General features: G+C 36.2%; 1 protein-coding gene across 8 annotated transcripts in view; it reads left to right on the forward strand.

The window, feature by feature from the left end:
* Positions 1 to 22919, forward strand: part of RANBP10 (RAN binding protein 10) — a 139324-nt gene that overhangs the window by 47789 nt on the left and 68616 nt on the right. Inside the window, exon 1 of one of the 8 annotated variants that reach the window (XM_074286416.1) lies at positions 12646 to 12893. The exons of the other annotated variants lie outside the window; for them this stretch is intronic. The gene's annotated coding sequence lies outside the window, so the exon portion shown is untranslated. Of the gene's footprint in view, positions 1 to 12645; positions 12894 to 22919 lie in introns of those variants that run through there. 8 annotated transcript variants of the gene reach the window in all.

Here is a 22919-nt window from a genome sequence, read left to right on the forward strand (position 1 = left end):
GGATGATGGCAAGATTGAAAGCATGATTATCTTTGGGTAGATTAGAGGGAATGGAAAAGCAGATCATGGGAGTTGAATAGATAAAGAAACTGGGAAGTGTTGGTAAATGATGGAGTATCATCACAAATGTTTGAAGTCCCTCAGTATAAGGCAGGAGTTTTTTTTGGTTTTGTTTTTAAGAAATTACATTTTTTGAAAAGTTTTTGTACAAACAAAACTAATGCAGATAAGATTAGAAGGGAAACAATAAACTAGGAAAACATTTTTACAGTCAAAGGTTCCGATAAAGGCCTTATTTCCAAAATATATAGAGAATTGACTCTAATTTATAAGAAATCAAGCCATTCTCCAATTGATAAATGGTCAAAGGATATGCACAGACAATTCTCAGATGAAGAAATTGAAACAATTTCTAGCCATATGAAAAGATGCTCCAAGTCATTATTAATCAGAGAAATGCAAATTAAGACAACTGGGAGATACCACTACACACCTGTCAGATTGGCTAGAATGTCAGGGAAAGATAATGCGCAATGTTGGAGAGGATGTGGGAAAACAGGGACACTGATACATTGTTGGTGGAATTGTGAATACATCCAGCCATTCTGGAGAGCATTTTGGAACTATGCTCAAAAAGTTATCCAACTGTGCATACCCTTTGACCCAGCAGTGTTACTACTGGGCTTATATCTCAAAGAGATCTTAAAGAAGGGAAAGGGACCCACATGTGCAAAAATGTTTGTGGCACCCCTCTTTGTAGTGGCCAGAAGCTGGAAACTAAGTGGATGCCCATCAATTGGAGAATGGCTGAATAAATTGTGGCATATGAATATTATGGAATATTATTGTTCTGTAAGAAATGACCAATAGGGATTTCAGAAAGGCTTGGAGAGACTTACATGAACTGATGCTGAGTGAAATGAGCAGGACCAGGAGATCACTATACACTTCAACAATAATACTGTATGAGGATGTATTCTGATGGATATGGCCCTCTTCAACAATGAGGTGAACCAAATCAGTTCCAATAGAACAGTAACGAACCAGCTATATCTAGCGAAAGAACTCTGGGAGATGACTATGAACCACTACATAGAATTCCCAATCCCTCTATTTTCATCCGCCTGCATTTTTGATTTCCTTCACAGACTAATTGTACACTATTTCAAAGTCCAGTTCTTTTTGTATAGAAAAATAGCTGTTTGAACATGGTGTGTATATATATTGTTTTTAATTTATACTTTAACATATTTAACATGTATTGATTAACCTGCCATGGGGGAGGGGGAAGGAGGGGAAAAATTAGAACAAAAGGTTTGGCAATTGTCAGTGCTGTAAAATTACCCATGCATATATCTGGTAAATAAAAACTATAATTAATAAGAAAAAAAAAGAAAAGAAAAAGCTTTAAAAAAGGAAAAAAAAAAAGAAATTCAATTTTTTTTCCAAAACTTTTCTAAGAATTTTTAAAGGTCTCTGCCAAACTCTAGATGCCCATTTGCCTGATGGTTAACTTTTAATTAATCAGTATGATAAGAATTTGTGGCAGGTCCTCTCGTCACAGATCCCATCTATTTGGAAAGGAGTCTGGACAGTATGAAGCTCCCTTTCTTTTACTACAACTTGCTATTTGATAATTCATTGTTACTATGTAGTACTTTTTTTGATCCATTGCCCTGCCCAAGACACGTTAGGAGAGAAAAGAAAAGCTTTTTCTTCAGGAGCTTTAGAGTTTCCCTAGGGAGGCCAGATTAAAAACTCGTTGAATAAAACTGGTAGACAATATTATAGCCCAGCATCCCAGAGGTGATTGCATGATACATACCTTAAAAAGTACAATGGAAATTCAGAAAAGTGAGTACTGTTGTGGAAAGACATCTTGGAGGATTTTGCTTGTGAGTGAGCCAAATGGAGAGAACTGAACATAGAGGCATGGAAATGAGAAAATGAACATGATAGAGTATGAATTTGTAAGTAGGTAGAATGGGACAGCGAAAAGACAAATAAGGCAGACGAGAAGCAGTAGAAGGGAATGAGATAGGCTGCTGATGCATTATGGAAAGACTATTGTTGGGCTTAAGATTGATGAGAGATAGGCATTGAAATAGGGCATCTTCAACTTTTAAACACATCTTTCAATTCAATTTAACAAACTTTGTAAAAATTCATTACTATATCTAAAGCACTAGAAATACAAATATTTAGGAGGTGGAAGAATTGCAATTCAGCACTTTCTTTTCTATGTCCTAGGCCCTATGGTTTAATTCTGACTTCTTGAAAAAGAAGTAGTGATAGTCATAAAATCTTTCTCCCTGTGTGTATTCTTGTTGGATGTATAGGTTAGTACACTGGTTTGTTTGGGAACACACTGTGAGCTTTGTGTATGCTGAACAACAAAGTAATGAATTTTTTGAAAATAAATACTAGTGTCTGTTTCCACTGGTCTATAAATATATAAAGTGGTTGTAACCACCAATAGGGACACTGTTTTGAGAATAGTCTACCCTTGACACATTCCACCTGTGCTGTGTTCATCAATGATACATACTCACATGTATTCATAGCTTCTGTGTCCTGTAAACTCCCATTGTAATTATCCCTCATTATAAAGTGTATAATGTCCTGTTTCTGTAGCACCTTTCATCCTATGATCTCACAATACTTCATAGATGTTTATTAAAGAAGCCTCAAATTCTTTGGGTAAATGAGGAAGATCACAGAGGGAAAAGTTTATATTGATTTTCCCTTGTATATATACTATCCTTGTTTATTTTGTTTCCTGTTGGAATGTTTCTTTTTAAAGATATAAACAAGCCTCATTAGATTTTTCAAGAAAAATGTTCTTTTTATCAAATGGTAGTTAAGCAAACCGTATGGCAGCGATGTCTTAAGTAATTGCCTCTTAGATAATAATAATAATAAAAGGTTTGGGAAAGAATTGACCAGTGAATAGTACTTGTGGATGGGGGGGAGTCTAATGAGGTAATTTAGGAGAAAGCCCAGAAAAATAAATGTTCTGGCTTGGACTTTGACTTTTCTTGACTTTTTTTTTTTTTTTTTTTTTTCCCTTCCAAGTTAGAAGCCCTTTCATGAGATTTAAAGATGGAGAGTTCCAGAAATTTTGTTTTAGGCTTTGAATCAGAGTTTTTATTTGACCCACTGCTCCATAGTGTGAATAAATAAAAATTCATTTACCTTATGAAAAGATTGGTGGGAAAGACCCAGTAAAGTTTTTTTTTTTAATTTTATGATTATAACATTTTTTTTGACAGTACATATGCATAGGTGATTTTTTTTTTTTTTTTTTTAACATTATCCCTTGTACTCCCTTCTGTTCCGAGTTTTTCCCCTCCTTCCCTTCATCCCCTCCCCTAGATGGCAGGCATTCCCATACATATTAAATATCTTATAGTATATCCTAGGTATAATATATATGTGCAGAACCGAATTTTGTTGTTGTTGTTGTTGCAAAGGAAGAATTGGATTCGGAAGGTTAAAAATCTGGGAAGAAAAAAAACAACAACAAAAAAAATGCTCACAGTTTACACTCATTTCCCAGTGTTCCTTTTCTGGGTGTAGCTGATTCTGTCCATCACTGATCAATTGGAATTGGATTAGCTCTTCTCTATGTTGAAAATATCCACTTCCATCAGAATACATCCTCATACAGTGTCATTGTTGAAGTGTATAGTGATCTAGTTCTGCTCGTTTCACTCACCAATTAAGTCTCTCCAAGCTTCTCTGTATTCCTCTTGTTGGTCATTTCTTACAGAAGGACCCAGTAATCTTAAGGTACAGAGAATCATGCCTTTTCTTTACTATCATTATCCTTGATTAAGGTACTGAATCATTTGAAGAACTTAGGTGAGATGTTCTGCCTTCCTTTTCATCATGAGTATATTTAGCCTAGTGGCGATCAGTAGCTCATATCTTTACAGGGGCTGCTTCTCTAGAAGGGACTAAAAGGGATGGGCTACAGCATTATTGGTGATTTGGGAAAGGTAGGAGAAGGGGAAGTGTATGCTGTTAATTGCCAGGGTTATTGGGTTTGCTTGCCTATTGGTGGTAGTGGTCATTAGTTCATATTTTGGGATGGTGCTAAGTATAGCAGGCCTTTTTGGAACTTAAGTTTCTTTTCCCTTCCTCATACCTCAGGTTCTTGTCTGCTGATTGAGCTTGAGTCCTAGTTTATAGAACCATTATGAACTATCATTATAGGAACAAATAATAAGATGCTTTCTGGCTCAAGTGTTGACCTAAGCAGTAAACATTTTTGCCTAACCTATGAAGAGCTTAAACATTTATAGAAATATCTCCTCACTTTAATGTTTATATTTTGGGGAAAAGCACAAAACTACTTAGTAAAATAATATTTTTTAATTGCTGAAGAATCACTTACATGTTAGTCAAGTGTCTGCTCATGTCAATCCCAGAGTAACCATAAATTTTCCTCCAGTACTATTGGCTGGGGAGGGGGGGAAGGTAGATTCTTTCTTAAAGCATTGTTTTTCCAACAATCAACAGGTTTTGTTGTTTGTTTGTTTTGTTTTAAAGGAAACAGGATACTAGTAGAGATCTGAATGAAAGGTCCAAGAGACAGTTTTGGGGTAGCAAATAATCAATAAATTGATGGTCAGTGGATTCTCTGTGTAACCAAAAACTAAAGATTGGGGAGTTCATCAAATGCATAAATACCTTTGGAAAAGTGAGTAGCCCTGACAGGTGTTATCAGCTCTTTGAATTAGTGAATAGTCAATTAGAGTTAGCTATATTAATGAGGAGGTGGGCCACAAGTCTTCCTTGCTTACCTTAAAAGACTTATAAATATATCTTTATCTGAACATTTCCATCTTGCTTATGTTCTTTTAAGAACGTGATGGCCAAAATGGAATGCAGTACTTTAGGTGTTGTTTTGATCAAAGCAGAGAAGAAGATCATGCATTTAATTGTAAATTCTCTGTTTCTATTAATGCAATCTAAGGTTACATCAGTAGGTAACCAGGTAGGTAAGCATTGTGAATAGTCAGGAACACTTGGATTCCAGTCTAATCTGTGATATATTCTCTGTGTCTCTGAGCAAACCATTTAACCTCCCAGTGCCCAATATTTCATACTATACAGTACATGTAAATGTTAAGAAAAACTGAGCTTATTTCAGTATCTCTCTGCAATTGTCAAGAATTTCTCCTCTTCCAGTCTTGAAGGAAATCTGAATTATTTTTGCCTTTTTTGTTGATAGTCATAACAACTCTCTTTTTTTTTTTATATCTAATATTTATGTCATGGATGTTTTATTATTTTTTTAAATCAATTATGGGTTCCTCTGCACAGAACAAAAAACCTTTGCTGAAGTTTTTACTTTCTTGGTGCTGTGTCTACATACATACTTGTTAGAACTATATTTGCTTCCTCTTACTTTCACATGATTTAAACCATATTGTGGTTTTTCAGACTTGAAATTTTCCAATCATCCTCTAGGGTAGTCCTGTGCCTATAGTCGCCACAAATTCTAATTCCTTCTTGTCTCTAGTTTAAAGGTTAAAAAGTTTTAAATTTAGGAGTTTTTCTAGAACTCAATGAATGTTTTGAAAATGGACAGTGATAATCCATAATAAAGAAGACAGAGCTTAGTTATTTTTTTTCTTTTTCCAAAGAGAATAATATTGGAATAGAAAGATTAGAACAAAAATGATCAAATAAATAAGGAGGGTAGTAAGATTTCACCTAGTTGCTCTTGATAAATTTGAGCCATTGGCCCATAAAAAACAAATCCTAGGCTAATGAAAACTGGAAAGGCAGGTATGATGGTTTAGTTACTCACAATCTTTGAAAAGTTATGGAGGAAAAAACAAAACAAAACAGGGATATAGTAACTAGAGCACTGGTCTTTGTGTAAAAACCTAGATTTGAATTCTTAGTTCGACACTGTGTCTCTAGTCAAATTATTTAATCTTTCAGCTTTAGTGTCCTCTTCTGCAAAATGGTAATGATATTGATATATGATAATAATAATAAGAGATATAATATATGATAATCCTATTTTTAAAAAAAGTATGGAGAACAGGAATGGTGTCCCGGAACTAGAAAAGGGAACTTGTCCCTTTGAAAGAAAGGGAGAGGAATGGGGTAGGATGGTGGAGTTTGGGTGGGTGAGGGTCTGAGAAAATGGAATCTGCAAAGGCTAGTGAGCATTATTTTGATTACTGGCAAAATTCAAAGAAATTATTAAAAGATTGGTTTGTAGACATTTAGAAAAGAAAATAGTGATCATAGAGAAGCAGATGGCTTGACCAATAATAGGTCATGAATGGTAGTTCAAGGGAATGTTGTAAATAGCTGGAGTTTAGGACAACATTTGGCAGTCTTTCATGATGCCCATATGGGGAGATATAATATAATTAGGATAAATTTAAAAATCTTGACATAATACAAAATCAATTTTTAAAACACCACATGACCTGAACGATATAAAGCATCTTGTAACATAGAACCACTTGTCATATCATGAAGAAATGTTTTTTGACCTCAAAGATGATGAAGTTCCCATGTAGATCTTTTGTAAAATCAAAATCTATTTGATCATCAAAAGAGGAACTTCCATTGGATGTTGGGAACCAGAGTCCTTTATGGTGACACTGGGTATACAAACATTAACATTAAATCCTGTGCCAGATTAGGCCACCAGAGAAGCCTATGGATAAATTTTTATTATCATCACTCTATGATACATGATACGTGGCTTAAAGCAAACATACAAAAAGAGCCACTGTGATGCACTTGGATTATCTCTTTAGATGGAACTATGACTTAAGAACTTCGAAGAACTGCAATTAGAACCATCTTCACTTTCTTACTATTGATGTGATCATTTCTAGGCAAACAATAGTTCTATTTGAGATTTAATTTTTTCCCCTTTAGGTGCCAAACTTTATGACATTACATTTGGGAAAATATGTCCTAAGTTTCTTTTGTATAACCACTATTGTATATGTCTTTTTCCAAGTTTTTGCTTTGCTTTGGTTTTCTCAAGAGAAATGATTGAAAGGCATAGTATTCCAATCTCTTCTTTCTTTATATTAGTTGATGAATAATCCTACATGATTCTTTTGCAGTTCTGAGGTATGTGATCTATCTCTAGCTACATGTAAATCTTTTTATTTCAGTGATTTTTATTTTCTGGACTTTGCCAGTCACATTGGGGAGAGCGGGGTAAGAGGAGGAGGATAGCAAGAGTTTATTATATCTGGTTTTTCTGTAATAATAACCTACAGATTCTTTCAAGTTATACTTTGTTCTCTGGTTTTAATACTGTGAATTATTATTAAAATATCTGGGAAATCAGCCCACCAAAGTCCATTTGATAATTACATAGATAAAATTACAAAAAGCTAAACAATAACTTTAGTATTGATAGCAGGGTAATCAGTCCTCATGGCTGGTCTGTGCTAATATAATAAAAATTATTAATAAGATTATTTTTCAAATTTACTGCTATCTTCATTAGACTACCCAAAGGATATCAATTTTCTCATCTCTTCCCCATTGTTTAGATTTTAGTATCCTCTGATTAATAATATTGCTTCTTTTTCTCTCCTGCTCCTTAGTTTTAGACACTTGGTCCCTAGCTTATTGACCTTACTCATATCTCTCAAGTGCCCATTATCTTCTAAGTAATAATTGTTGTTGTGGGCCAGAACTCTGTACTTGAAACAAGGATTCTTACAAGGTGCTAAGTGGAATTGATAAGACTATGGTTATCTAGTTTAGCATGGTGCTTAATAGTTTACTAGTTCAGTATGATTGATTTGATCTTACAACAAATAATGGTTCCCTAGTTGGCTTATACTCAGTATGATAAATGGATTTAACTGTAATAGAGCATATAACCTGGGACAAACTCAGCCAGATTCATTCATTTCATCTCACACCACCATGGTGGCAGATATGTCCTCTTTCATTTCTCCACTGAGACCAAGGCCCGTCTGAGTCAGAGACAGACTCAGAAGGGCTAGACATAGACTTGGAAAGGGCTTGGAGACAGACTTCAAGACAGAGACTGTGGTGGTGATCCTCCTGCCTCCTCCACAGAAACCAAGACACATTCCAGAGGACCTCAAGAAAGCTAACCCAGGCCGCAGGCAAGGAAACTAGACTTTGAAGGAGATAATAAAGAATTTAGATCTTATCCCTGGCTATTCTTGTGGTGATTAATTTGCTGAAATGAAGGCTGATTCCAAGACCTCCAGAAAACCAACCAGAACACTACAAATTGTTACTTCTCGTGTTCTTTTTCTCCTCTTATTTCTCTTAGCCCTGTCACTGAGAGTAGCTTCAAATGTTCTCCAGTTTGTGTGACCTAGTTTATTCCTTCTTTTAAATACTCATGTGGCATTTCCACTGATGTTGTACTTCAATGTGTGAAGCTAACATCTTTGAAAACTCCAGTATTCCATATTTTTCTTTTATTCTCCTTTCCTTCCTTGTTTTATGTTTTCTAACCAAGTGCACAGGTGCATTGGAACAGAGAAGACTTAAAGGCCATTTATACCCACCTTTTATCCAGGCCAGTACAAGAACTCATCTTTGAGCTTTAAACAAACTACATTCCTCAAAGCAAATCTTTTTGAGATTGGTAGCACAAGGACTCCAGAAATGAAAACTTGGGGAGTGTTAGAGCTAAAAATTTGATCCAGGTTTCTTGGACTTTTTCCTATATGATGCTGCTTTTGTCTTTCTGACTTATTGGTCCATCCTTTTGTTTAGAATGCCACACTACTCTCCAAACTTTTGTTAAACTTCGATCTTATGCAATTTTTGGTCTAGCCCCCTGGGCACTAAACATCAAACACATTGACTGGTTTCCTTCCTTCCTTCCTCACTCATTCCATATCTATATCATAGTAATTTCCATCCATCCTATGATCCATCTGTCTCAATCTATAACATAAAATGGCCCATGTTTGAAGAGAATTCAGAAGGAAGGAGAGCTGGAACAATAACCTCTGCCCAAAGCAGGGATGGCTGTTTATGATATTCAAGGAATGAAAGTGTTAAAACAGTCTACATGTTAGACTAAATGAAATAAGTCCTTTAGGAGCTGCTTTAAAAACTAGAAAAGGAAAACAAAGCTCTAATATATGTCAACATATTCAGAGCAGCACTTTTTTGGGGGAACAAAAAACTGGAAACAAAATAAGTTACCATCTCTTCAGTCAGTCATTTAGTATTTTTAAAGTGCTTACTATCTGCTGTTGTGCTAGGCACTGGGGGATACAGAGACAAAAGTGAAACAGCTTCTGACCTTAAGAAGCTTATAATATAGTGAGAGAAGGCTATTTGTGTATTGGTAGAGATAGGTACATGTAAAATGTTGGGGGGGGGGGGCATTAGCAACTGAAATCAGGATTGGTTTCACATAAAATGTGGTTCTTGATCTGAATTTTCATGAAGCTAAAGGTTCTCAGAGGTGAAATTTACAAAGACATGCATAGATATTTGTAACCATAAGAGCAATGAGGTAGAACTGCTATGTGTCTGATGTTTAGAAAGACCAATTTATTTGGATATTGTGGGGAGGTAGTTTGAGAAATTGAAGATGACAAGGTTAGGAACTTTGGTGACTTGAAGGGTGTTAGTACCTTTGACAGAAGTAAGGACACTTAAAAGATTATTTTGGAGAAAAGCTGAGGTATTGTAGACTTTTGAGTTATTTTTGAGATATTTCTATGCCATCCAGGGTACACTAGGTGGTATGTGACTAGGACTCTGGAAGGAAGATAAGTCTGATTAGGTTGATATTAGAATAGAGAGTACCAGAAAAGGCCTCAGAAATAATTTAGAACATTCTCTTCATTTTTCAAATGAGTAAACTTGAGATGGAAAGGTTAAATAGCTTGTCTCAACTCACATGGAAGGCACAGAGGTGGGATCACACTTGTGTCCTGTGGGTCCAGGCTCAGATTCAAAGGTTAGAACTTTTTCTGCTGTATCGCATGGCATTTTTATATTGGGAGCTGATGTAGTTCACTGAGAGTGTTGAGAAAAAAAAGAAGCCCTGAGAGAGTGAGGAGAAAGAATGGTTAATAGCAGTGATCACTGATAACTCATATTTATAGAGCACTTTAATATTTGTGCCTGCAGCACCTTCCAAATATTGCCGATTTTGACTTTAGCAGCCTTGTGAGTTATGTGTTCCTATTAGAACCAAGTGGTCATCCTGTTGGGGAGATGTCTGAAGAGAGACTTGAACCCAGATTGTCTTGACTCTGAGCTACCTGTTTTATTGATTATGCCACACTGCTCATTAGTGTCAAATGCAGGGAGGGCAGCAAATAAAAAATGGAATGAAAATGTATTACTATTAATTATTATTATGAAGTGCTTAATATGTGCCTTGACTGTCCCATACCTCACCAAGTTTACATACAGGGAATACAGCTAAGTTTTCTTTGGTTTTTAAATTTAGAGAGATGGTCAGTAGATCTCTGAACAGAGTAGGTTCTTGAACTGAAAAAAGTAAAAGAGAGGAGTAGTAGTAGTAGTAGTTGTTGTTTTGAGTATGAGAAACTTGGGAATGTATTGAAGGCTGGAAGGAAATTATAAATGGAGATTGTGGGGAATCTGCTGTAGGAGGGTGGATTCAAGGAGAGGAGAGGTAGCATTGACCAGAAAAGCCATCTCTTCATCTGAGACTAGAATTAAGGAGGGAGGGAAGGAAGAGATGTCAAGGGTTTGTGAAGGTCAGAGAAAGGAGTAAAGGATGAATTCATTTTGTATGTAAAGTATGAGGTAAGGTCCTTAAATGTGTAAATTAGGGGAATAGTGTAGAAGAGAGAATGAGGAAAGCTTGGAAAAGCAGATGTGGGCAGTGGGATAAAGGCGAAGTTAGGAAGATATAAAAAGAATAGTCTGAACAAATTAAGGCACCTATGAATAAAAGACAATTATGTGGTAAGACAGATTAATGTGAGGAATTCAGAAAAAATGGGAAGGTTTATATACATTTATGCAGAGAAAAAATAAGTAGAATAATAACTACCAGAACTATGATTACAATAATATAAATGAAAAGGTGAGAAGGTATAAGCATTTATTAAGGAACTACTATATGCCAGACACTCTACTCAGTTTTTTATAATTACTGCTATCCTTACAACATCCCTGGAAGTGCTGTCATTATTCCCATTTGACAGAGGAGAAAACTAAGGCAGAAGCTGAATGACTTTTGTAGGGTTATGTAGCCACTAAATATCTGAGGCTCAATTGAAGTCAGGTCTTCCTGGTTCTAAATCCAGTCTTCCATCCTCTGTGCCGCTAAAAAAAAAAAAAAAATAATCCTTTTCAAATCTTTTGAAAAACCAGTGAAGGTTCCATAAAGTATATTCTGAAACCTTCCTTCCTCTTTGCTGTAAGTGCAGGGACCTACTATGAGAAGAAACTGTATATAATGGCAGATGTGGCCACTGTATTAGACTTTTTAGTTTTTTAGTTAATTGTTTTTCTCTATCACAAGGGAATGGTTTATTCTGGAAAGAGTTGAAGTGACTGCTATAAAGACAAAAGGCTTCAATAAAATGTATTTTAAAAAAGAGTGTGGGTGGCCTTCTGGAAAGGACAAGAGAATTGATTTTATTTTCATTATTTTTCATTCTGTGAGAGCCCACTATGAGCTCCACATGTTTGGTGCTAGGAAAAATGCATCAAGACTTGAAAAAACATCATTTGCCTTCTTGAGTCAACACAGAATCAGAGTTGATAATGGGGATGAGACACAGGCATATGTTCTGCTTGACCATTACTGGTACTCTGTGCCCTTTTCTCCTCATGAGATCAGCACCTTAGTTTTTTCGCTGACCACCTTTGCCTACCATTGCTTTTGAATAACAATAATAATGCCGACTCATTGCACTAATCACAAAACGGGTGTGTCCACATATCCCAGACTCCACAGCTCCATTCTGGGGCCTCTCTTTTAAGGATTATTCTGGCACGCTATACGTACAAATAAGCTCTCCTTTGATCCTCACAACCCTTGGAGGGGAGGGGGGCTGCTCTGATCCTCATTTTACAATTGGGGCAGTTCCCAGAGTCACATAGCTGATAAATGCCTGAGTTGGGATTTGTACTCAAGTTTTTCTGATTCTAAGCCTTATTCATTGGGCCATCTAGCTATTTTTAATGGATCTTTCTGCTTTCAGTATGTTACTTCTCTAATCTATCATCCTTTCTAAAGAGTTCTCTGGATCTCACTTCTGACTTTCTCTCACCACAGCAGCCTCTGTTGAGGCTCCTTCAGCCTGGCAGTTAATTATGCCCTTGGCCTTCTCAAACTAGAAATACACTCTTATCTTAGAGCCCTTTTCTCTAATTGGTTGCTTCCTCCTAGAACTTCCATTTGAAGGAAAGTGTCCAGGCCAAGTATGTCACCATCCTCTTCCTGGCAGTACCCCTGGATCTCTGGACTTTCTTCACCTTGGGGAGAAGTGGAGACCTCCTAATCACCCCATTTTTTCTTTTTGGCTTCTTCTTCTTCTTCTTCTTCTTCTTTTTTTTTTTTTTTTTTTTTTTTAATGTCTTTCCCCCCATCCCTTTAGAATTATAAGCTCCTTGAGGCAGGAATTATCCCCTTTATATTCCTAGCTATTCCTTAAGTGCCTGATTTATAGTATAGTAAACACTTAAATGTTTGATTCTGTGACTCCAAACCCAGTTTTCTTTCTGTTTAAAGAGAGTCAGCATTTAGTTAATGTTTAGCTGAGTGAGGAGGGGAGGCATTCTCAGCATAGGAATCAGTGGGAATTGAGATCCAGCTTTTGGGGCAAGTGTTAGAAGGATTCCGGGGCTGGTTGTGAAGGGAGCCAGGATACCACATTAGAGGAGGCCCTGAATACCAGGTAAGGCATTGGAGTTTTTGTTATATTTAAGTGACCGATTTTCTGTCTTGGTAAAGAAAGTCCCTAATAGTGCTTATTTTATTTTATTTTATTTTATTTTATTTTCTCAATTTAATCAGCCTTCTTAAGAGAACATTCTCTGGATCTGGTGACTCTCATCTATCACTTGAGATCCTGTTCTTTTACTGACTGATAAGAAGCTTTAAATGCATTTCTAGAAAAAAGAACAGTTGAAGAGGTAGATAAAAAAGATGTCGTCTTTAACCTAGCTTCTTAAGGAGGGGAATCCCAAATTATTGACTTCCATAGGGACATGCCTAAATTACTAAATTACTGAGTAATCAGCAGGCCCCACCTGTTCCTACAAATGGGAGTAGTTTCCAAACAGACTAAGCAGTTAGGCTGGACTTACCTGATACCTATTGCTGACTTGGGTCATCATTAAATGGCTTGAGTGGGTGGAGAGAAAAGGGGTTATCTGGGAATGCAAATATTTTTAGAGACTTGGTATGTACCAGTGTCCAGTGCCTTTACCCTGCAGCAGCCTTTGGGAGTGAATTCTCAGAGTAGGTGTTAGTAAAGTTAATGATTAATTTCCCACCTTTCTAGAGTATATGGGTTACTAGATGAAGTTACTTAGGGTTAAACTTGAGAGCTTGTGTCTTTGGGATACAAAGAGAAAGGGAAGCAACCCTTGCCTTGTTATGTCTTTATGATGCTCACATTTCAATAGGTTTCATTACAGATACATATTTTTAACCTCAGCTGAGCCCTTAATTAACTTTGTAAGGCAAATATTTTATTAGTCCTTTATTGATTCTGACACATGTTCATGTTACATACTTTTTCTTTCCTTTGTCTTAAGTTCTACCCTGACTGTCCCTCTTTTTCAATTGATGAAGTTGCTTCCTATTTTATTTAGAAAATTGAAACCATCTGATATGTTCACTCCTTATCTGCCTTTCAGAATCTTATGTTTCCTCCCCTCTGGTTTCTCTGAGTGTGCTCCATAAATTGCCTCTTCTCGTCTTCAATTTCCTACCCATATTTATGTAATGCTGTAGGACAAGTATAATGCTATATAAGCCATATATCTCTCTCTTTAGGAGTTTTTAAAATTTTATTTTTTAATGGTATTTTAGTTTTCTAAATACATGCAAAGATAGTTTTTGACATTAACTTTCGCAAAACCTTGTGTTCCATTTTTTTCTCCTCCTCTTCTCTCCAAGACCGCAAATAATCTGATATAGGTTAAACTGCAACTTTTCTAAACATATTTCCATATTTGCCATGCCGGATAAAAAAAAAAATCTGCAAAAAAGGAAAAAAAAAACCAACAAAAATGTGAATACTATACTTTGATCCACATTCAGTCTTCATAGTTCTCTCTCTGGATATAGATAGCACTTTCCATCACACAGGTCTATTGGAATTGCCTGGAATTACCTCATTGTTGAAAAGAGCCAAGTTCATTGCATAATTTTGCTGTGTACAGTGTCCTCTTGTTTTGGTTCTGCTCACATCACTTAGCATCAGTTATTTATTATTCAGCCATTCCCCAACTGAGGGGCATCCACTCATTTTCTAATTCCTTGCCATTACAAAAAAGGCTACTACAAATATTTTTGCACATGGTCCTTTTCCCTCGTTTATGATCTCTTTGGGATGCAAACCCAGAAGAGACACTGCTGGGTCAAAGGGCATGCACAGTTTGATAGCCCTTTGGCAAGGGCTATCCAATATAATTGTTCCACATATGCCTTTTATATCTATAATCTATATTATATTTATCTATAATCCCACAACTGGTATGAGAACCAGGATTCACAACCAGGTTTATTGACTCTAGATCTAGCCTTCTGTTCACTTTGCCACATTTCCTCTAAATACTTTATACATGTCAGATGAAAGGTAAATTCAGAAGTGCAACTTGTAAGGGTCAGAGTAAAGAAAGATATGTAATATGAAAATGTGTCAAAATCAATAAAGGACTAGTAAAAGATTTGCCTTACAAAGATAATTAAGGGCTCAGTTGAAGTCAGAACATGCATCTGTAATGAAACCTATTGGAATCTGAGCTCTATAAGGACAAGGCAAGATAAGATTTGCTTCCATTTCTCTTTGTATCCCAAAGGCACAAGCAGACAACTGAGAAATAAATAGATGGCATTTATGCTTAGGTCCCTAAGCTAAGAACTAGCATAAAGCCTTGTACATAATTGATGCTTGATAAATGTCAAATTGAATTTTCTTAACATACTTTATTATTTTTTCCCCATTCAGTAAGCTAGTATATGTATGTATGTTGTCATTGGAGGTGAATATGACTTATTAGTAAATATGCATGCTGGGATAGCCTAGTAATGAGTTTGTTTTTGTAAATGGAAAATAAGCCTGTCACATATTTGATTAATAGTATTCATAGGTATGATGCTTGGCTATCTAATAAACTTATCCTGGAAATGGGAACTGAAATGTTTGTCTTTAAAGTGCTGTTTGGTTGAGATGAAAAAAAAAAATGATGACAATTTGATATTCATTAGAATGCTAATAATAGCTTTGAGCTTATATATAGCACTTTTATAACATTTCTCATAGATGCCTCATTTACTCTCAGTACTGCCTTGTAAAGGGAGGAAGATGTAAGAATTATTTTTTCCTTTTTATAGATGATGGGGAGCATCTGAGGTCCAGAGCAAGAGGAAGTGACTTGGTCGTGGTCACCTAGCATATTTATGGCATAACTGGAGCTAAAATTAGGCTTTGTTCTTGTCCAACTTTGGATAATGCTGTTTTCCCATTATTTTAAAGCTCTTATTATTTCTCCTGAAATGTTTTTGAATGAGTGAATGAAAAATGATTTAAATATTTACTTGCAGAGACAAAAAAAGACATCGTGTTTAAGCAGTAGGGATACATAGACAAAAGTGAGATACTTCATCTTAAGGAGATTACTTCAATAGGAGAAAAGTATTTAAATGAATTTAACTACTAAAAAATCTAAAATTTTAAAACTAGAGTTCTGAGCAAATAGGAATTATTTAAAACCCTATTTGGGAAAGGACTTTAAAATTAGATTCTAAATTACAATGACCCCAACAATCCTGAGAAAAACCTAGCCCTTTAAAAGCAATTTAATCTACAATGGAAGGATCTTCCCACATTGTTAGCAAATCAGAGGTTTAGTGTAGAAACCTGGTCTTTGTTCCTTTAGAGGTGAATTGGCGCAATCTGGGCTCTCTTAATTTATGTATCTAGCCTTAAGTTTACTAGGGATGGGCTGAGGAATACAGTCTTCCACATCTCCTTCCCACAAAGAATAGATGATGGGAAGGTGAATTTCTAAAATGTCTCATGATGAAATGGAGGAAGCAATGGACCAAGATTCTTTCTTGTCCTAGTTTATTTGCTAGATGGCTTTTTTCTCCTTTAAAAATTGATTCATGCCCTAGATGGGTTTTTTCAAAATTGAGGGTTTTTTTTTTTTGAATCAGTAAAGAAAAAAAATTTTTTTTTTTTTTTTAAATTTTCACTTCCCCAACAGTTAAGTAAAACAAATTTCTATATTGGTCATGATTTAAAAAAGAAAAAAAAAAAAAGTGTGTATCATTCTGCATTCTGAGTCTTTCCATTTCTTTAACAGGAAGTGTAGGTAGCATGTTTTTCCTTGAGTCCTGTGGAATCATGGATGATTTGTCATTATACTTTTCAGAGTTCCTGTGCCTTTACAAAATTGTCTGTCTATAAATTGTCCTCCTGGTTTTGTAAATTTCACCCTGCATCAGTTCAAATGTGTCTCCCCAAGGCTCTTTAAAACCATCTCCTTCATAGTTTCTTCCAACAAAATAATATTTCATCACATTCACATATTTGTTCAACTATTCCCCAACTGATGGACATCCTTTTGATTTCCCTTTTTTTTTTCCCCTGCAAAAAGAGCTATTATGAATATGTTTGTACATCCTTGGAGTTTAATTCTGAAGCGGCTTGTGGTCCCTTTAAGAAACTAATTTGTGATTCAGATTACTCCCAGCCCCCCTCCTGGCTGATGCAATATCAAGTCAAGAAGCTAGGACCTTTAATTCACAAATCCTGGTCAAAAGCACCCCTTTGAATTAAAATAGGAGATCTGGGCTTATCCCAGCCCCCACCGGATCTGAGCCAACTTGGGACTTCACCCACAGGCCCCCTTTAGCTAAATCTCTCATTATAAAAAGAGCCATGCTGGAGTCCTTTCTTAGCAGAGGTTCCAAACATGCTTGGCATCCCAAGGAGCCTATGCCCACTGGAATATTGTTTCCAGTGCTAATCTGTCTTTACTCTCACCTATTTCCTTATCTAGACTTTAACCAGACTTTAACCTTACTTCTAATCCCCATAATAAACCTCTTTTATCAATCTAGGTTTTCGAGTCTATAAATTCCTTTACAGAGAACTGCTTGTGCTGCTATTAGACCTCATTTAACTCCCTGACCACCAGAAACCCTAATTTCATTTGGGTACCCCAAATCTATATCTCATAAGTTCCTGCTTTAGGGACTATTCTTTCTTTTAATTTGCCCTCCTTTTTATGTGCCCTTAAAATATAGGCAGTTTTTTGTTTAGTCCTTTATAATTGCTCGTTTTCATTTACATTTTTATGATTTTCTTGACTCCTTAATATGTCAAATTTTCTACTGAGCTCTGATTTTTCATAAGGAATGCTTAGAAGAATCCTATTTCATTAAAGTTCCATTTTCCCCCTGTAGGATTGATTATACTCAGTTTGGGTGTTATTTTTTATTGTAAGTCTAGATTTTATGTCTTCTAGATTATCCCAGTTCTTCTGTTCTTTTAAATGGTGATGCTTGCTAAATTGAATGTGATTCTGATGTAGCTCCTTGGTACTTGAATTTTTTCTTTCTAACTGCTTTCCTTCCTCCCCCCCCAATTTAACATGGAAGCATAATGTTGCTAGGAGTTGTCTTTTCTTCCCTCTCTCTACCATTCCCCTCCCCCCCCAGGAAGTGACTGGCAGAATCTTTGTTTACATGTTGTCCTTTGATTCTAAAAAAACCACACAGTTTTCTTTATTTTTTGAATTATGGTATCTTGGCTCTTTCAAATTCTTCAGGGCTTCTTAAGTTATTTTTCTTTGATTTGTTTGTTTGGTCTAGAGTCCCTTATTGAGGCAGAGTTGAAGGAGATTTTCTCCTTCAAGGATTTTCAGAGTTCTGGGATCCTCTCTTCAATTCTTCCAGCCTTTTTCCTGACTTCAGGCTTTATATTAGAGCCAGGTTTTTCTCACTTCTTGAGGGAACATCTGGGCTGTTCATGATGCTGCTTTTTTGGGAGATGTTGAATGTCTTTTTAAAAAATTCTTTTGGAGTGCTTCTGATACTGTTTGAGTGGTCAAGATTCCTGGTGGTCTAGAGCAGGGGTTTTCAAACTACGGCCCATAGGCCTGCTGAGGACGTTTATGTGGTCTGCTGGGTTATGGCAAATGGGCTGAGGGTTGGAGACAGAGTGTGAAGTTTTGTTTTTACTATAGTCCGGCCCTCCAACAGTCTGAGGGACAGTGAACTGGCCCCCTATTTTAAAAGTTTGAGGACCACTGGTCTAGAAGTTAGTGGCTATAAGAGAGTTATTAAGAATCCCCTTTAAATCGGCCGTGGGTTTTAGGAGTGAAAGAATTCACTCATTCCCGAAAATATTAGTTGCAAAATGAAAGTTTATTGTTAGATAGAAATCAGTTTACCAAGAAACTGACTTCTATAGTGCAGATCTATGGAAAATAGAGTTTTGCACTGAGAATGCAGTTCTCAGTGGACAGAAGATCCTGACAGCAAAGGGAGCCACCAAGGTCCGTCTTGCAAAAAACTTTCATTGATGGAAGCTATTATATTGGGTGTCTTGGTGGAGGCTGGGACAGCCTGGATCTCCAATTGGAATTCAAAGGGATGCTTTTGACCAGGACTTGTAATTGAATCAAAGGCCCTGGCATCCTGGAAAGATCTTATCTTTGGAGATGGCTTCCCCAGGAATGAGCTGAGAATCTGAAAGGAATCACAGATCAATAGGAAATACAGTTTCTTAAAAGGACCACTTCTGGCTTCACTTCCAGCAATTTTTTTTGGACCTGACACCAATTCACATTTTATTTTTGAGGTTTTGCATGTCAATATATAGTTGTCATCTTCTAAGTTTATATTTTGATCTTCCTTTCACCATAGTAACTTTTGTAACTTAAAATCTGCTTTTTGCTCATTATCTAGCCATTTTTTTGACTTTGAACTTTATGTTAAAAGTTGGGCTGTGTTCCTGGGCACTGTCCCATGCTTTAAGTTTTTCATGCTGCTATTTTCAGAGTTAATTCTGGGGACTTGTAAGTTTCAGGTTTTTCAAGATGTTATGATCCAAGGAGAAGTGTGGTTGCTGTTCTCCTGCCCTGTGCTTTGAAAAAAGATGAAAACAGCAATAGCTACTAGCCTATGAGCCTACCCTTTTGCTTATACAAAATCTTTTTGACAGTCGTCATGTTTCAAGAGCATTCTCAATGAAGGGAATAGTAGGGAATAAACAAGCTTCATAGTGCTTTATTCAACAATGAATCATTATCATTTCATAGTTAGTTGAGAGATATAAGATCCCATTGTTTATATTGATTACAAAAAGACATTTGATTCAGTAGGAAAAATGGTCATCTTCTAGACTCTTTTACAGCAAGATGTCTTCCAACCAAATATCAATAGCTTCCAACATTTCTTGGAAGATGTATCAACAGAAATAATCCTGTTGGTGACCCTCTGATAGAAAAAAAAATCTTAAATACTAAAACAGGAAGATAAATTTTTGCCAAAGGCAAGCAAGACTCTGGACCAGGTTGTAGAAATATCTCTATGGATAATATATTCCTGTTTTTGAAAAAAAAATCAAACATTGATTTGATATTTATATTTTATTCCACTCTGTAGTTGATTTTATTCTCTAACTCTATTCTGTATTTAATATAACAACCTAAGACCTTTTCTCTGAGTGAAGCTCATGAATTCAAAAGTTTAGTCTCCATCTCTCAAGTTAGATGTAAAAATTTAGTTATTGATCACTTTTAATTAAAAAAGAAACTGAGCTAAATTAAGGGGCTCAGTATTCTCATAAAATATTTGAACTCTAAAGGAATTATCTCAGCACCACTTGCACATCACTTTGTGCCAAGAAAATTTATCACTCGTATTCAGCTCCAAAAAAACTCCATAACATCTGTATGCTATCATTAAAGACCTAAAAGCTGACTTGGTACATTGGCACAAACTATACTATCTTTGCCCATCCTTGCCCAATTAAAAACAGTCTTTATCTTTGGGAGCCAGGGACTTTGCTCTCTCTGATCTACTATCAATTGCCTCAGGTTGCAGGTGTATCCCATAAATGGAGCCTATCTCTAAGAAAAGAGGTGTGATCACCATTCCCCTGGGTTAGCCCACTTTTCTTAATGTAGCCAATTGTGTTGTCCTCACCTTCATGATGCTACTAACCCTTGTATTATTTTTCTCACCTACATCATTCTGTTCATTGTTCTGTGCTTATAAAAAGGAACTGTGCCTTCTTTTGAGTCTCTTAGCATAACCAAGGTGTCCAGTTGATCCACTTTATTAATAGCTTTGTGCCCTGCTAATAAACTGTTATCTTGCTCAGATAACATGCCTCAGTTTTTACCTTTGTTGAATTTCATTTGCAACATTGTATTAATTGTATCAAGACTTGGAACTGTTGCAAAGCTTTCTAAAAGAGATTTCTTAATTACTGAAAGAAGTTTGGTTTGCTACTTACATAGGAAAGAAATAACCAAAGGAATAAAGAAAGTTTGTTCACAGATTGAAATATGAGTCCCGAAAGGACACCTTAGTGAGCTTGCTCAATAATTTGTATATATTGTATATGAGCAAGATTCAGAGTTGAAAAAGAGGAGTATGGGCTGGATTGCTTTCTGAAAATTGTGGGACTTCTTTACTGACCACTAAGCTTCCTATGAAAGCACATGTCTGTCTTTCCAAAACTAACAATTTGCCAGGTTGCTAATGTTACAATAAAATGTTGAACACCATTTCCTCTGAAGAACTAGTGACAAATGTCACCCAAAGACACAGGCTCATAAAGGAGAGTGATTAAGTGGGAAAATATAATAATTGAACTCCAAAGAGTGAAAAACACCATCAGGGAATTGTATGATAGGAAGAAAAGTTGTTCTGGTCATATATAGCAAGAGTGTGAAGGGATGACAAGTGGACAGTAAAGAGAGTTCTGTTGGCATTTTTGCAGTTTTGAGGGAATTTCTGTGGCAGATTGTTATTACAATATGCACAAGTATTGTTGAGTTGTATGGAATAGGGAAACAAGGATGGGTTGTGATATTTACTGGAGGGAACTCCTCGGTTGATGAGATCATAGATCTAGCTCAGTATGAGTTATTGTTTGAGTATTTTGCTCTGTCTGCAATCATGTTAACTATTTAAGCTTTCTAACCATTCCTTTGTAAGAAGATAATGAGCTATGGTACATTTGTGAGGTCTGAGATTGTACACTTAGAAAGACAGTATAACTGTAGATGTCTGTTTAGTCAGTCAAGGTCCCTTCTACCTATTCTATGACCCAAGCTGTTCTAGCAGTACCTCACTATCAGCAATACTTTGCAGTATTTAATGATCTCTAATAATCTGTCCTGAAAAGCAGAATTGCGAGCTATTTAGATTGGCTTCTAACTTGGAAAATCAATAGTAAATTATGGTAATCAGGGCCTAGAAATGAGCAGTCTTAAGGAAAAACACCAGTATTTCTAATTGTTGGTTCTTTGTCATGTTGACTTCTTTTGGTTAATAATCAAATTTATTCAATATTTATCATGCTTCTCTTTGTGCTAGGCACCGTAGGGAGATACAAAGAAGACAGTTCTGTTTACTGAAATTAGTTTATTTACTCATTCATTGGCAAACATTTAAAAAGTTCCTGCTTCATGCAGAGCATTGAATTAGGTTCTAGAGAAGGTTAATTATTACTAGATTAAGATGTGGAAAAATGGGGCAACTAGGTAGTGTAATGGATAGAGCACCAGCCCTGAAGTCAGGAAGACCTGAGTTCAAATCTGACTTCAGATATTTAACACTTCCTAGCTGTTGTGACCTAGGGCCAGTCACTTAACCCCAATTGCCTCAGGGAAAAAAAAAAAGATGTGGAAAAATAAGACTCCTACATAGATAACTATAATAAACAGTGTTCACATACTAAGTACTTGTAAATCCATGTCACTGTTTGGTGTTTGGATGTTGCCCTTCAGCTGTATAGTTTTATCTGTCTATATCTGCCTATCTTGTTTAGCTTGTCCATCTTCTTTGCTGTTTGCTATGGGGTCTACCCCTCCTACATAAAGTTGTTCTTATCAGGTTTGAACATTACAAGGATGCCAGGAGCATACCAGGTTTGTAATCCTCATTTCTTACCCTTGCTTTTGGGATCTCCTTCTTTTCTTGTGATTATTTCCCTAATAACAGCTTTATTTATTTATTTATTTAGGAAGTTTCTCATTGATTATGTATCCCTGCCTACTTGTCCACTCTCCTTGCCTGGTTGGTTGCCATGTGTGACTTTCATTTTCACTTTGTAAGAGATCTTGTAGTTATACAACATTGGTTGAATATTGATAATAAAAACATGTGCCTTTGTTACTAGGAGAAGTTTGAAATCATTAAAATAATTGTCAGGCGCTGTGCTAAGTTTTGGGATATGTAATGTTCTTCTCTAAAGTTTAATGTTCTCTGGGAGCAGGTTTCTTGGGGAGCTTCTAGAGGCAGCCTTAGTTTCAATTCAGTGTAATCACCCCGAATGCAGCCAGGAGTTAAAGTCCAAATCCTTTATTGTGTCCTTCAAAGTCTTTTCCTTTTTCCTGGGCCCAGTTAGCTTTCTAAGAGGCTGTCTCTCTCCTTGGTTCCCAGAGCTCTCTCCGAATGTCTCCAACCAGTACAAAGATGGAAGTTGGAATGAACAACTCTGCCC

The sequence above is a fragment of the Sminthopsis crassicaudata genome, chromosome 2 (genome assembly GCF_048593235.1).
Source record: "Sminthopsis crassicaudata isolate SCR6 chromosome 2, ASM4859323v1, whole genome shotgun sequence".
NCBI classification, from domain to species: domain Eukaryota; kingdom Metazoa; phylum Chordata; class Mammalia; order Dasyuromorphia; family Dasyuridae; genus Sminthopsis; species Sminthopsis crassicaudata.